This window comes from Saccoglossus kowalevskii, chromosome 16 (assembly GCF_978046115.1).
Source record: "Saccoglossus kowalevskii chromosome 16, keSacKowa6.1, whole genome shotgun sequence".
NCBI lineage: Eukaryota > Metazoa > Hemichordata > Enteropneusta > Harrimaniidae > Saccoglossus > Saccoglossus kowalevskii.
The window spans coordinates 2,096,441-2,109,556 of NC_140656.1; the positions used below are offsets into that span (position 1 = coordinate 2,096,441).

General features: G+C 34.1%; 1 long non-coding RNA gene across 1 annotated transcript; it reads right to left on the reverse strand.

Annotated features, from left to right (window-relative positions):
* Positions 1 to 1,657: 1,657 nt before the first annotated feature.
* On the reverse strand, positions 1,658 to 12,341 carry LOC144343269 (uncharacterized). The gene is made up of 2 exons (XR_013418924.2): positions 12,186 to 12,341; positions 1,658 to 2,323 (listed from the first exon to the last, which is right to left on the reverse strand). It is a non-coding gene; the product is annotated as an uncharacterized LOC144343269 (long non-coding RNA).
* Between the last annotated feature and the right edge of the window lie 775 nt (positions 12,342 to 13,116).

Genomic DNA, 13,116 nt, shown 5'->3' on the forward strand with positions numbered 1-13,116 from the left:
AAAGGTTTTTATTATTGTTATCACGTTTCATGTATAACCTCAATACATCACTGTATAACACTACATTCCCACCATACAAGTATTCGCATTATAGCACCGATCCACTTGATGCATCAAGTTATGCACTGGCAATAGCAAGTTATCTGTGGATATGACTAGTGAATTTTATTTTTCAATTTTTTGAGTTTTCTATGGAAAAATATTATTGGTTATATTTTTAGATACGTATGAAAGAAAATAGGTTGCAATTTATCTGTATAATGAGCAGCTGAACAATCCACCTCCGTACGTACGCTGTCAATCAACTGTTTTAGTAAAACCAACAGGGATAGGATTTAAGTCTCAGTGAAGCCGATGAGGGAAAATTCATACCCTCATTTTTTATGATTGTAGATTTTTACCACAAAAGAGCAGTAAATTCCAGAATTATAATACTGGATCTGAGAATAGATTAATACCCTTTCATGCATGTCAGATTTGGACAGCAGTTCTGTAAGCTGCTCATCGGCCACCATACTCCATGGTTTACAATGTTTAAATATACCAGTAACAGTTTGTAAAATTGGTTTTAGCTCTTTGTTCAGAGTGTTATAACCTGTTGTGACCCGCGACCTTGAACACAATGAATCCATTTTCTTGTTGGTATAGTCAGCTTTTGTTTGGATTTTATATTACTTTAAAGTCCACCAGTGTAGAGTTCTGCTGGTAGTTATTGATCAAAAGAAAGTCGGCAAAACATATTTAACTTGGTTGTCTTTAAAAATCAGGACATCATTAGAATGAAGCGTACTTGTCTTTTTCCCAAATTCAGAATGAACTCCTCGCCATAACAACAATCTTCACATGTTCTTATTTCAGAATGAACCCCACCTATTACAATGTGTACTTATCCCTTTCCTATATTTCCTAAATTCAGAATGACCCCCCACATTACTCATCGGTTCCAACAGTCCTGAATTTGCCGAGTACCACCTATGCCTGAAATAGTTGTCATGTCATTCATTATTATTATTATAGGTGTTAATATGGGAGGAATGTACAAACGGTACATGAGGTGAGTTAATATGGGAGGAATGTACACATGGTACATGAGATGAGTTAATATGGGAGGAATGTACAAACGGTACATGAGGTGAGTTAATATGGGAGGAATGTACACATGGTACATGAGGTGAGTTAATATGGGAGGAATGTACACATGGTACATGAGATGAGTTAATATGAGAGGAATGTACAGATGGTACATGAGGGAGTTAATATGGGAGGAATGTACACATGGTATATGAGGGGTAGTTAACATGGGAGGAATGTACACATGGTATATGAGGTGAGTTAATATGGGAGGAATGTACACATGGTATATGAGGGGAGTTAACATGGGAGGAATGTACACATGGTACATGAGGTGAGTTAATATGGGAGGAATGTACACATGGTACATGAGGTAAGTTAATATAGGAGGGATGTACACATGGTACATGAGGTGAGTTAATATGGGAGGAATGTACACATGGTACATGAGGTGAGTTATTAATATGTGAGGGATGTATGGTATATGAGGGGTAGTTAATATGAGAGGAATGTGTAAGCACATAATAAAGTGTGTGAACATATCTTTCAAAAACACTGACTATTCATACACAGTTTGAAAACATGATTGGTATATGTATATTTATTGGTAAAATCATAAATTGAGAATTGCCAGCCAACTGTATAGTTGAAAATAAGATTGAATGGGGTGTGAACAGTTCAGCAAATAACTGCTCTGCACATTGTACAGCAATGAAATAAAGTCAATTTATATTCCTGCAAGTTGGTTAAATTTAAATGAAATCCAAAAATAACTGAATATGCAACCCATTATGTCTTCCCTTTTGACAAATTTAAACAAAATTTTTGAAAAATAACAAAATTTCCAATTTTAATCAGTGGACCACCAATGTCATTATCAAGATTGAATGAAATTGGTGAAGGTACAATGTATGTTGATTTTTGGGACTAAAATTGCCACTAGTTGGTCAAATGTCAATAAAACGACAAAAGGTCATGTTCATATGTCTCCCTTTATGACTTGTTTTTTGTAAAAACCAAGAACAAAATTGGTCCGGGCATGTCTGAGAAATGATAAAGGTCAGTCTGACTAAAACTGACAAAACACACTATCAAAGACTAAAGATTACACATTTCATTTTGATAACTTTCAAAAGTTCAAGCATGTTCAATCTGAGATCATTGCAGTGTTGGACTGCTCCGTCAATGGTTGACTCCACGCTTCTTATAGAATATTTGCACAGAATGTGACTGCACTTGGTATCAACCATATCTAGAACAAAATAATTGGAAAATATAAATTTAAAATGATGACACAATTTGGTGTTACTGTAAAATACTTTATTTTTGCTAAGAATTAATTTTAACTATTTTTAGAATTCCTTACCATATTCTAAATACGCCATATTGCATGATTAATTATGTAAATAATGTACAGTTATTGCAAAGTATTTTTAATTAAATATCTGTTCTGAACTCTTCACGGTGGCTAAACTGAGTGGGATAGTTATGAAAGTATCAACATATACACATTTAATTTTATCAAGTCTGATAATTGTTTTCAATCCCTGATGAATGAGTAGTCTAACACGTATAGCTTAATGTAATTTGAAATGCTTGAAATTGGTTCTGTAATTGTCTTTCTGTAATTGTTTAAACCTGCTTGATGAATTAGGTGACTGTAATTACAGGTAAAATGAAGTGAAAATATAAATGGCATGTAAATACATAGATACTATAAGTTTTAGATATATGTTCATACTATTATGAATAGAAATGCCATGTCATATATTGCATGGTTAACTGCACAAATAATAACAGCAATGGGGTATATACGGTAGTGTGAAAGTGAAATGGATGACAAATAAAATAAGATAGTTTATAATTGTATAACCTTTTTTGTTTTGTTTTAAAATGACAAAACATGGCTTACGCTGAGGTCAATTGCAGTAAGAAGTTCATAACTGGGGGGGGGGCCTTAACGCTGCAGCACTTTTAAAATCAAATATTGTATTCAATGAAACTTCTTTTTTATTTATATTTATACGTATACCATGGTATCTTTTTCTTACTGATTTTACTACACAGTGTAGTGTACTCGGAAGTTTTTGTTTTGTCAATTGTCAGTCATTTGTTTTGTGTTTGTGGACTTTTGTGCAAAAATATATATATTATTTCCACTTTGTAATGTATTGCATCCAGCACTTCTGTGTGCTGTTCTGTGTACTCCAGTATAAATATCAGATTGTTCGGAAGCTTAAGATTGTAATGTGAATTTCGTTCATTTATGTATGATGACGCTAGCTTCAGGGTCTATCTGTGATTCTGAGACCCATGTTGACTATGTCACAGATGACTTACTTGTCAGTGTCTGATTGGTATATACAAAATGCAACTGAGAAAACCTTAGAATAGTAAAAAAAAATTAAGCTAAAGGTCAGTTGCCTGTGTCAAGAGAGCCGCAGAATCACAACAATCTGTCAACCCACCGCCGCTAATAGCGGCAATCACACGACACAGAGGCTTGAGTGTGGACAGATTGCATTGAAATGAACACTATATACAGCTATATCACAGCCATAAAATCAAAAATTCAATTGTGACACAGGTGGACAACTTGTAGAGAAATCGTCATGAGTGATGTAAATGGTATTTCCATCTATTTGCTTCTATTCCCACTAAGTGTCCATATGTAAAGTGAACATTGCTACAATCTAAGACAAGCTCAACACAAAGTTCATTATGAGTAGAGTTCTATCCATACAGGAGACATTCTAGTAGGGAATTGTTAAAATTGTTCGATTGGCATATTAAAATCCTTTATTTGAATAGGACATGTTCTATATTCACCAAAATAACAATGTTGCTATTTTTCTAGGCACACAACAAACTGGAAACAAAAGAAACAGTCCGATCTAAATGACCTGCGTCCTTGAAAATCAAGTTTTATTGACTAGCAGTTGTTGCAATATTTGTGACACACACACAAACATACCGAGAGAGGGAGAGAGAGAGAGAATCCTATTGTGACACAAGTGGACAACTTGTAGAGAAATACCTTGTATTCATTATTGAGAATTATTGAAAAAGCATCTAAACACATTTTTTACAGTCCAAAATTTTACTTTAAAAAACAACCTTTTCACACATTTTTGTTCTCACCCATGTTTACCAGGTATTTCCCAAAATTGCCCCACGGACATTGTGTGTGTGTGTGCGCAAGTCAAAAATAAACATTGGGTTGATAGAGTGACTGGTGAAAGGGATTAATATTCTGTCAAAGTGTTAATTTTAAACAAAACCAAGAGGTAAAAATAGAAAATTGTGTGCATTGGATGGTATAATAGGAAAGACTAATATGTACACAGCACACTAAATATGCAGACTTACCAATACATTTTTGATTTCTTGATTATATCACTACTGGTAGAAATTAAATTTTGGACCACAATGACTACGATACACTGTTAAGATGACCACTGTGACTACAATACACTGTTAAGATGACCACTATGACTAAAATACACTGTTAAGATGACCACTATAACTACAATACACTGTTAAGATGACCACTATGACTACAATACACTGTTAAGATAACCACTATGACTACAATACACTGTTAAGATGACCACTATGACAGCAATACACTGTTAAGATGACCACTATAACAAAAATACACTACTAAGATGACCACTATGACTGCAATACACTGTTAAGATGCCCACTATGAATGTAATACACTGTTAAGATGCCCACTATGACTGCAATACACTGTTAAGATGACCACTAAGACTGCAATACACTGTTAAGATAACCACTATGACTGCAATACACTGTTAAGATGACCACTATGACTGCAATACACTGTTAAGATGACCACTTTGACTGCAATACACTGTTAAGATGACCACTAAGACTGCAATACACTGTTAAGATAACCACTATGACTGCAATAAACTGTTAAGATGACCACTTTGACTGCAATACAGTGTTAAGATGACCACTATGACTGCAATACACTGTTAAGATGACCACTATGAATGCAATACACTGTTAAGATGACCACTATGAATGTAATACACTGTTAAGATGACCACTATGAATGCAATACACTGTTAAGATGACCACTATGAATGTAATACACTGTTAAGATGACCACTATAATACACTGTTAAGATGACCACTATAATACACTGTTAAGATGACCACTAAGACTGCAATACACTGTTAAGATGACAACTATGAATGTAATACACTGTTAAGATGACCACTATGAATGTAATACACTGTTAAGATGACCACTATGAATGTAATACACTGTTAAGATGACCACTATGAACGTAATACACTGTTAAGATGACCACTATGACTGCAATACACTGTTAAGATAACCACTATGAATGTAATACACTGTTAAGATGACCACTATGACAGCAATACACTGTTAAGATGACCACTATGAATGTCATACACTGTTAAGATGACCACTAAGACTGCAATATACTGTTAAGATGACCACTATGACAGCAATACACTGTTAAGATAACCACTATGAATGTAATACACTGTTAAGATGACCACTATGACAGCAATACACTGTTAAGATGACCACTATGAATGTCATACACTGTTAAGATGACCACTAAGACTGCAATATACTGTTAAGATGACCACTATGACAGCAATACACTGTTAAGATGACCACTATGAATGTCATACACTGTTAAGATGACCACTAAGACTGCAATATACTGTTAAGATGACCACTATGACTGCAATACACTGTTAAGATGACCTCTATGACTGCAATACACTGTTAAGATGACAACTATGAATGTAATACACTGTTAAGATGACCACTATGAATGTAATACACTGTTAAGATGACCACTATGACAGCAATACACTGTTAAGATGACCACTATAACAAAAATACACTACTAAGATGACCACTATGACTGCAATACACTGTTAAGATGCCCACTATGAATGTAATACACTGTTAAGATGCCCACTATGACTGCAATACACTGTTAAGATGACCACTAAGACTGCAATACACTGTTAAGATAACCACTATGACTGCAATACACTGTTAAGATGACCACTATGACTGCAATACACTGTTAAGATGACCACTTTGACTGCAATACACTGTTAAGATGACCACTAAGACTGCAATACACTGTTAAGATAACCACTATGACTGCAATAAACTGTTAAGATGACCACTTTGACTGCAATACAGTGTTAAGATGACCACTATGACTGCAATACACTGTTAAGATGACCACTATGAATGCAATACACTGTTAAGATGACCACTATGAATGTAATACACTGTTAAGATGACCACTATGAATGCAATACACTGTTAAGATGACCACTATGAATGTAATACACTGTTAAGATGACCACTATAATACACTGTTAAGATGACCACTATAATACACTGTTAAGATGACCACTAAGACTGCAATACACTGTTAAGATGACAACTATGAATGTAATACACTGTTAAGATGACCACTATGAATGTAATACACTGTTAAGATGACCACTATGAATGTAATACACTGTTAAGATGACCACTATGAACGTAATACACTGTTAAGATGACCACTATGACTGCAATACACTGTTAAGATAACCACTATGAATGTAATACACTGTTAAGATGACCACTATGACAGCAATACACTGTTAAGATGACCACTATGAATGTCATACACTGTTAAGATGACCACTAAGACTGCAATATACTGTTAAGATGACCACTATGACAGCAATACACTGTTAAGATAACCACTATGAATGTAATACACTGTTAAGATGACCACTATGACAGCAATACACTGTTAAGATGACCACTATGAATGTCATACACTGTTAAGATGACCACTAAGACTGCAATATACTGTTAAGATGACCACTATGACAGCAATACACTGTTAAGATGACCACTATGAATGTCATACACTGTTAAGATGACCACTAAGACTGCAATATACTGTTAAGATGACCACTATGACTGCAATACACTGTTAAGATGACCTCTATGACTGCAATACACTGTTAAGATGACAACTATGAATGTAATACACTGTTAAGATGACCACTATGAATGTAATACACTGTTAAGATGACCACTATGGATGTAATACACTGTTAAGATGACCACTAAGAATGTCATAAACGCTATTTTTAGACACAAAGAAAGCCAATAAATCACAAAAAATAATCGCATTTTTTAATAAGCTGCCACATCCAGCTTTCTAAATATATATATAACATGACATGTCCTCGATGTCACCTTCATCTCCTATTACCATATAAGAGGTTGAAATGATGCATCTCATCCTTCAACCTTTTTACCACAAGACTTTCTCTGCCAAATTTATCTGCACTTTTTTTCTTATATTCTTCAATATTTTTGGAAATGAACCTTAATTTTAACAGACAACATTTTAGTAAATTTTCAGTTTTTACTCAAAAAATTTGGCTATTTGTGATAAAAAGAGGGAATTGGTGAATACTGTGAAAGTAGAAACGATTCAGTGAAAACAAACATGTAAATGTTCAGTACAAGTGACATGTAAAAATGAAAGATCAATGTTTTTTTAACACTAACAGAGATTATCAATTGTGTTACTGTCAGTATAGTACATATGTGGAAACATTGAACTAAATTAGACTATATGTTACAGAGGAAATAGCATGAATGAAAAACACAGCCAGTCGGGTAATGTTGTTCAAGTATTTCCAAAAGAAATATGGCTTGCACTGTAACCTAATATGTAAGGTTATCATACAAAGTTTTATTGAAAATGCCCAAATCAACTTTGAACTGAATCAGGGCATATCGCCCTGTACAGATCCAAGAAACAGTTTCGGACAAGTTACAGAATGATATTATACGTTTTTTTTACCACCATTTTTACCAAATTTGTTCAAATCTCAAGACAAAACATGTTGTTGTGTTACCATGCACTATACTACATATGTACAAACTTTCAAGTGAATTAAGCAATATCTTTCAGAGGCAAAAAAAAATGAAAAAAAAAAAAAAAAAATGACCATTTTGGTCCAAATTTTGAAAAAAATATGACGTGCATGTGTGACCCAATATACATGAACATCATATAAAGTTTGATTGAATTCACTCTATTCAGCCCTGAGAAACAGTTCAGAACACGTTACAGACTGTGATTTTAAGATATTAAACAAAATGGCCGCCATTTCGACAAATTTGATCACATCTCAAAACAAAACATGGTGCTGTGTTATCTTGAAGTATAGTACCTATGTACAAACTTTGAACTGAATCAGGTCATATATTATGGAGGAATCAGCAGGAATACGGAAAAAAACAAAAAGGCCGCTAGTTGGCCATCTTGAACCGAATCTCAAAAAAAAAAGGGACGTGCACCTATAATCAAATATGCATGATCACCATACAAAGTTTTAGTGAAATCACCCTGTACAGCTCCGAGAAATAGTTCCGGACATGTTTAAATATCATAAATTAGCAAATTTGAAGGCATAATGGCTGCCAGTCAGCCATATTTATTTTAATCATAACGAAAATTGGGTCAAAGGGTGTCCGAGAAATGGCTCCAGACGGATACACAGACGCACGGACACACAGACAAACCGAACCCAAATTACTAGTCCTATTTTCAGCCTTCATCTGAACGGGGACAAATAAATTCTAGTGAATATACCTTTTATTTTCTATATTTTACAATCAACTCATCAAAAATCAGTGAAAATAAATTCCATACAAAACACCCCAAAAGTCTATTGAATGAAAATTAATTCCAGATAAAATAAAATATTTTAAAGTATTTATATTGTGACAAGCTTATACATAAGCTTGTATGTGATTTGATTCAGTCATAAAGGAATATACAAAATGTTCAGTAAGAAGGGTCTGACCAATCACACCATTATATGTCAAAAGCTTAACACTGCATGATATAAGGCTTCATAGACATACCAATATCAGTAGCAATAAAATGAGTCACCAGACAATGTGTTCATATAGAAGGCAATGCTTCAAAATGGTGGAAGGCTACTTGGAATTATTGACAAAATTAATATATTAACATTAACTGTAAGTTTAGGATATTACAATAACAATGACTTTTTATTCCTGTTAAAGCATTATTTCATATTTTATACCTACATGTATTTCTAAAACCCAGATTTCAAGAATATATAATGTTACATCCTTTGTAACCATTAAAATTAAGAAGCAATGTGTTAATGGAAACAATATGAACGTATTCAAATTTATTACGGAAACGCTAAATACCGGTATGACATTGTGTTCTAGTAGTGGCATCTAAGCTATTGATGTTTTTTGGTCACTTCTTCGTAGATTCATAGTTTTGCCTGTCACATTGACAAAATTTGACATTTCTGGTTAATTTCTATTTCTTGTGATGGAATACTGACAATCTTTGATCAAACATGGATCGAGTGTGTTCATGACACAACACACACAAGTAGGGAATAAAGTTTTAGACTAATATTATTAAACATGTTTGCTCCAAATTTGACTGTTTCACAAAAATAAATTTGAAAGTGGGTGATTTATTGTTTGGTTTATTTGAGAGTGTGATCAAAGTTTTACTCCAATCGAATATTCATAAATCAGCCATTTTGAAAATAACCAATAATCTGTCTACCTGTTCCAGGTAGGAGAGATTTATATGCTGATTATGTAAAATAATGCAAATTTTTTTTTTTATCCTATATAATAATTTTAACTTGAAAATCTAAGATATTGATTAAAATAAAGGTAACTAATATTGCTATTTCATAAGATTCCAGAGCCTCAAAGAAAGCAAGTAGAGAGGCAAGGGCTTGATTGAACTAGCAACGAATGCACCCTGGATAGCTACTGAAATGAAAAGAGCAAGGGAGTCAATGAGTTCTGGAGAGTCGGTGAGCAGATGAAACAAGTACTATCTACCAGTCACTGCAAAGTGAGTCAATATGCTGTTTCTAGAAGCACCCACTTAGTACGCCAACGCAGTGGCTATGATAAATAATTACAGAATAAAATACAGCTTCATGTACAATACACCAGCTGAATGTAATAGTCATCAATATTCGGTCCCTATGAACTTCCCTATATCTAATCCCCACTCCTGTCTGGACCAGCTTTCCACACATCTCATTTTTAATCACAGCAAAATCTTAAATCAACAAATCAGGGACATTCAATAGTCTGCTTAGACACGAACAAGAGCAAAATAAACCATTCACTTTCCCTCAAACTATAAAAAGCGCCACCTTTACATAAACTCTGAATTGGAAGGATAACGAGAATATGTTGAAGTTAGAGACAAAATTTATTTATTGTCAGAGAAAAGACAAAACAAGGATCAATATTTATAAGTTTTATATTAATTACCAACATATGGTCAAGAATAGCTTCTGATAGTGGGTGTGGTCTATCCAAATGAATTAAAATAAGGTACCAGTGTATATGGTGTGATTGCAATAAATCCATTGATCTAGAATATATGATGAGTCAGCAATTCATACTAATATCATTGGTCAACACACTTCACAAAGGACAGAGTTCAACATTTCATGACAATTCATCACAATCACAATGCATTTGACAGCAAATTATGTGACATCAACTAAATACCAGATAATATACATTTATTCATAAATCAATTTTTAGAATTAAATGTTTGTGGGTGTTTATTACATTTTCATTAAATTTATTAATGTTTATTTGCCTGCATCCAACATATCAAATGACTAAGCATCATTCAGAAAACAACAGCATTTTTAGCGATCCATAGATCACATACCACATCACTACTGTCTCACAAGGCGGTCAATGGCCAGTGTTCTCAAACACCAAAACTCTCAGAAGTCTCTCAGAAGATGTTGCTAGCATCCCCAAGAAAACAAAATTCTCAGTGAAAACATGTCATTAGCACTCACCAGAAATAAGAACAGATACCATTTACTACAGTGGGACTAAAACCCACTACTCTAAATATCACCACTAGAGGACAGTATTGTACCTATCACTCATTTTTACAAGACAATTCTATTAGAGAGAACGTAAAGTTTCAATACTCATAACCACACACATGTTTCAGCCTCCTCAAACATTGCCGTTACAATTAAAATATAACAGTACGAATTTCATTGGCCCCCGTCTTATATCTGAATTGACTGCATTTTTGTCTGGGCCAACGCTTTGCCATCGCTTTGACATAAATTGTCAGATATTAATAATTAAGCAAACATTGATATAAAAAAAAAATGTTTACACCATGAAGTTGTTGTAGTGACATGTATAAATATGTATAAAACATTTATCCTGAACGCTTCCCACCTTTTATATAAAATCAAAGGAGATGATTTCATTTACTGTAGAAACCAAACACAAAAGATAGATGCTATCAAGTTTGTTTAAAACCTTTGGAAGTAAAGTGATTTGTTTGCTGACATACATTTGAAAGAATGCAAGTACAAGTAGTAGCATTATTCTTTGGTAGAGAATGTTAAATTGTGAAAGTGAGCTAGTATCAAAAGAGGTTAAAGGTCAACTGACCACAGTTCTATACGGGTGGTATTCATCGGCTAAGACTTACGATTTGTCAATGATGTTTTCAAACGCCATTTGAAATATTTAAATATTTTATAAAAAACAAAGGCATACTTTTATGAAACGCGAGTTAGAAATCAATAAAATTGATTACTGGTAAATGAAATAGAGGGCATACATCATACATAGAGTGTGAGATTGTCGAGTAGGGAAGGCTTACATGAGGTGAAAATAACATCTTTCATTTACCCCCATGTCTACCTATACTGGTGACACTCCAACTTTCCACATGGATTACAAAATTAATTAAATGTGTATTTAGTGTTGGATTTGAACAACAGCTGGTGCAGACAGACTATGTGGTGCCCCTATACTAATTCAGTTTTTTTGGGGCTTTGCACTCTTCACAGCCTAAGTTAACCGAGAGAATTATAGATAATTGGGAATTGATTTCATCTCTAACAAAATTATATCCATTCACAAATCTAAAAAAAGGAACACTAGAGGGCGCTATCACAGTAAAACAGCAAATGTACACATATATTACCTCAGAAGTTTTTCTGTCTTTCTTTGTTTCCATGGAGATAAGTTGTACACCAATAACAGAAGATTTGGCATGTTGTGTACTGTTACGCTTACAGTTGCTGCACACAAGTGGTTGATAACAACACTGATCTGTCTCACTCCAAAAACTATTTAGTTCTATTCCTGTATCAGAAAAGAAATTCAATCTCACTCAGAATTCATGGTAGTATTTGGACTTTGATTTTCTTTTTTTATGAAGTAATGAAGATTGCAGCATTAAATTCTTTCAAGGTACAATCACGGTTACTTAGCAACCGTGGTTCAATAAAACTGCTTTAATTCATAACTTCACACAGATTAAAAAAAAATCACAGTGATTATATTTCAATATTTATTTCAATAACTACAAACAATTCATCCCACAACACAGCTCCAGTCCATTTGCAATGTAGATTCATACATATACTGACTGGTCACTGGAAGGATAGTGGTTGTCGCATCAGACTCATGACCGATAGACCAAAGTTTAAATCCTACCTTAGGCTGAACATTAAAAGGGTCAACCCCTACCCTGGGTGAGTGTGCCACAGACTCAATGAGAAGGCCAATTCCACTGGCCGAGATTCATTCACTAACAAATGCGACTTTGAAGGAACCTTGGTTAAGGTCTGCAGGTGCTTGTGTGTGACCGAGTCTGGTTGACGCCAGGATAGCGCATTAAAATTGCCATTTGATAGAGAGATGGCCGCACAGCCCTGTCATGTAGTCCCAAACATGAATATGAATTCTGTGGTGAAAAGGCTCTATGTGTCAGCACTTGCAATTTGCACTAACAAAAAATAAAAGTCACGAGAGACAACAGTGACATTCAATGTCCTAAACTGGCACCTGAGACAAAAACCTTTTTAAAGACAAAAAAATCATATACCATATATAAATATCACTAGAGGTGA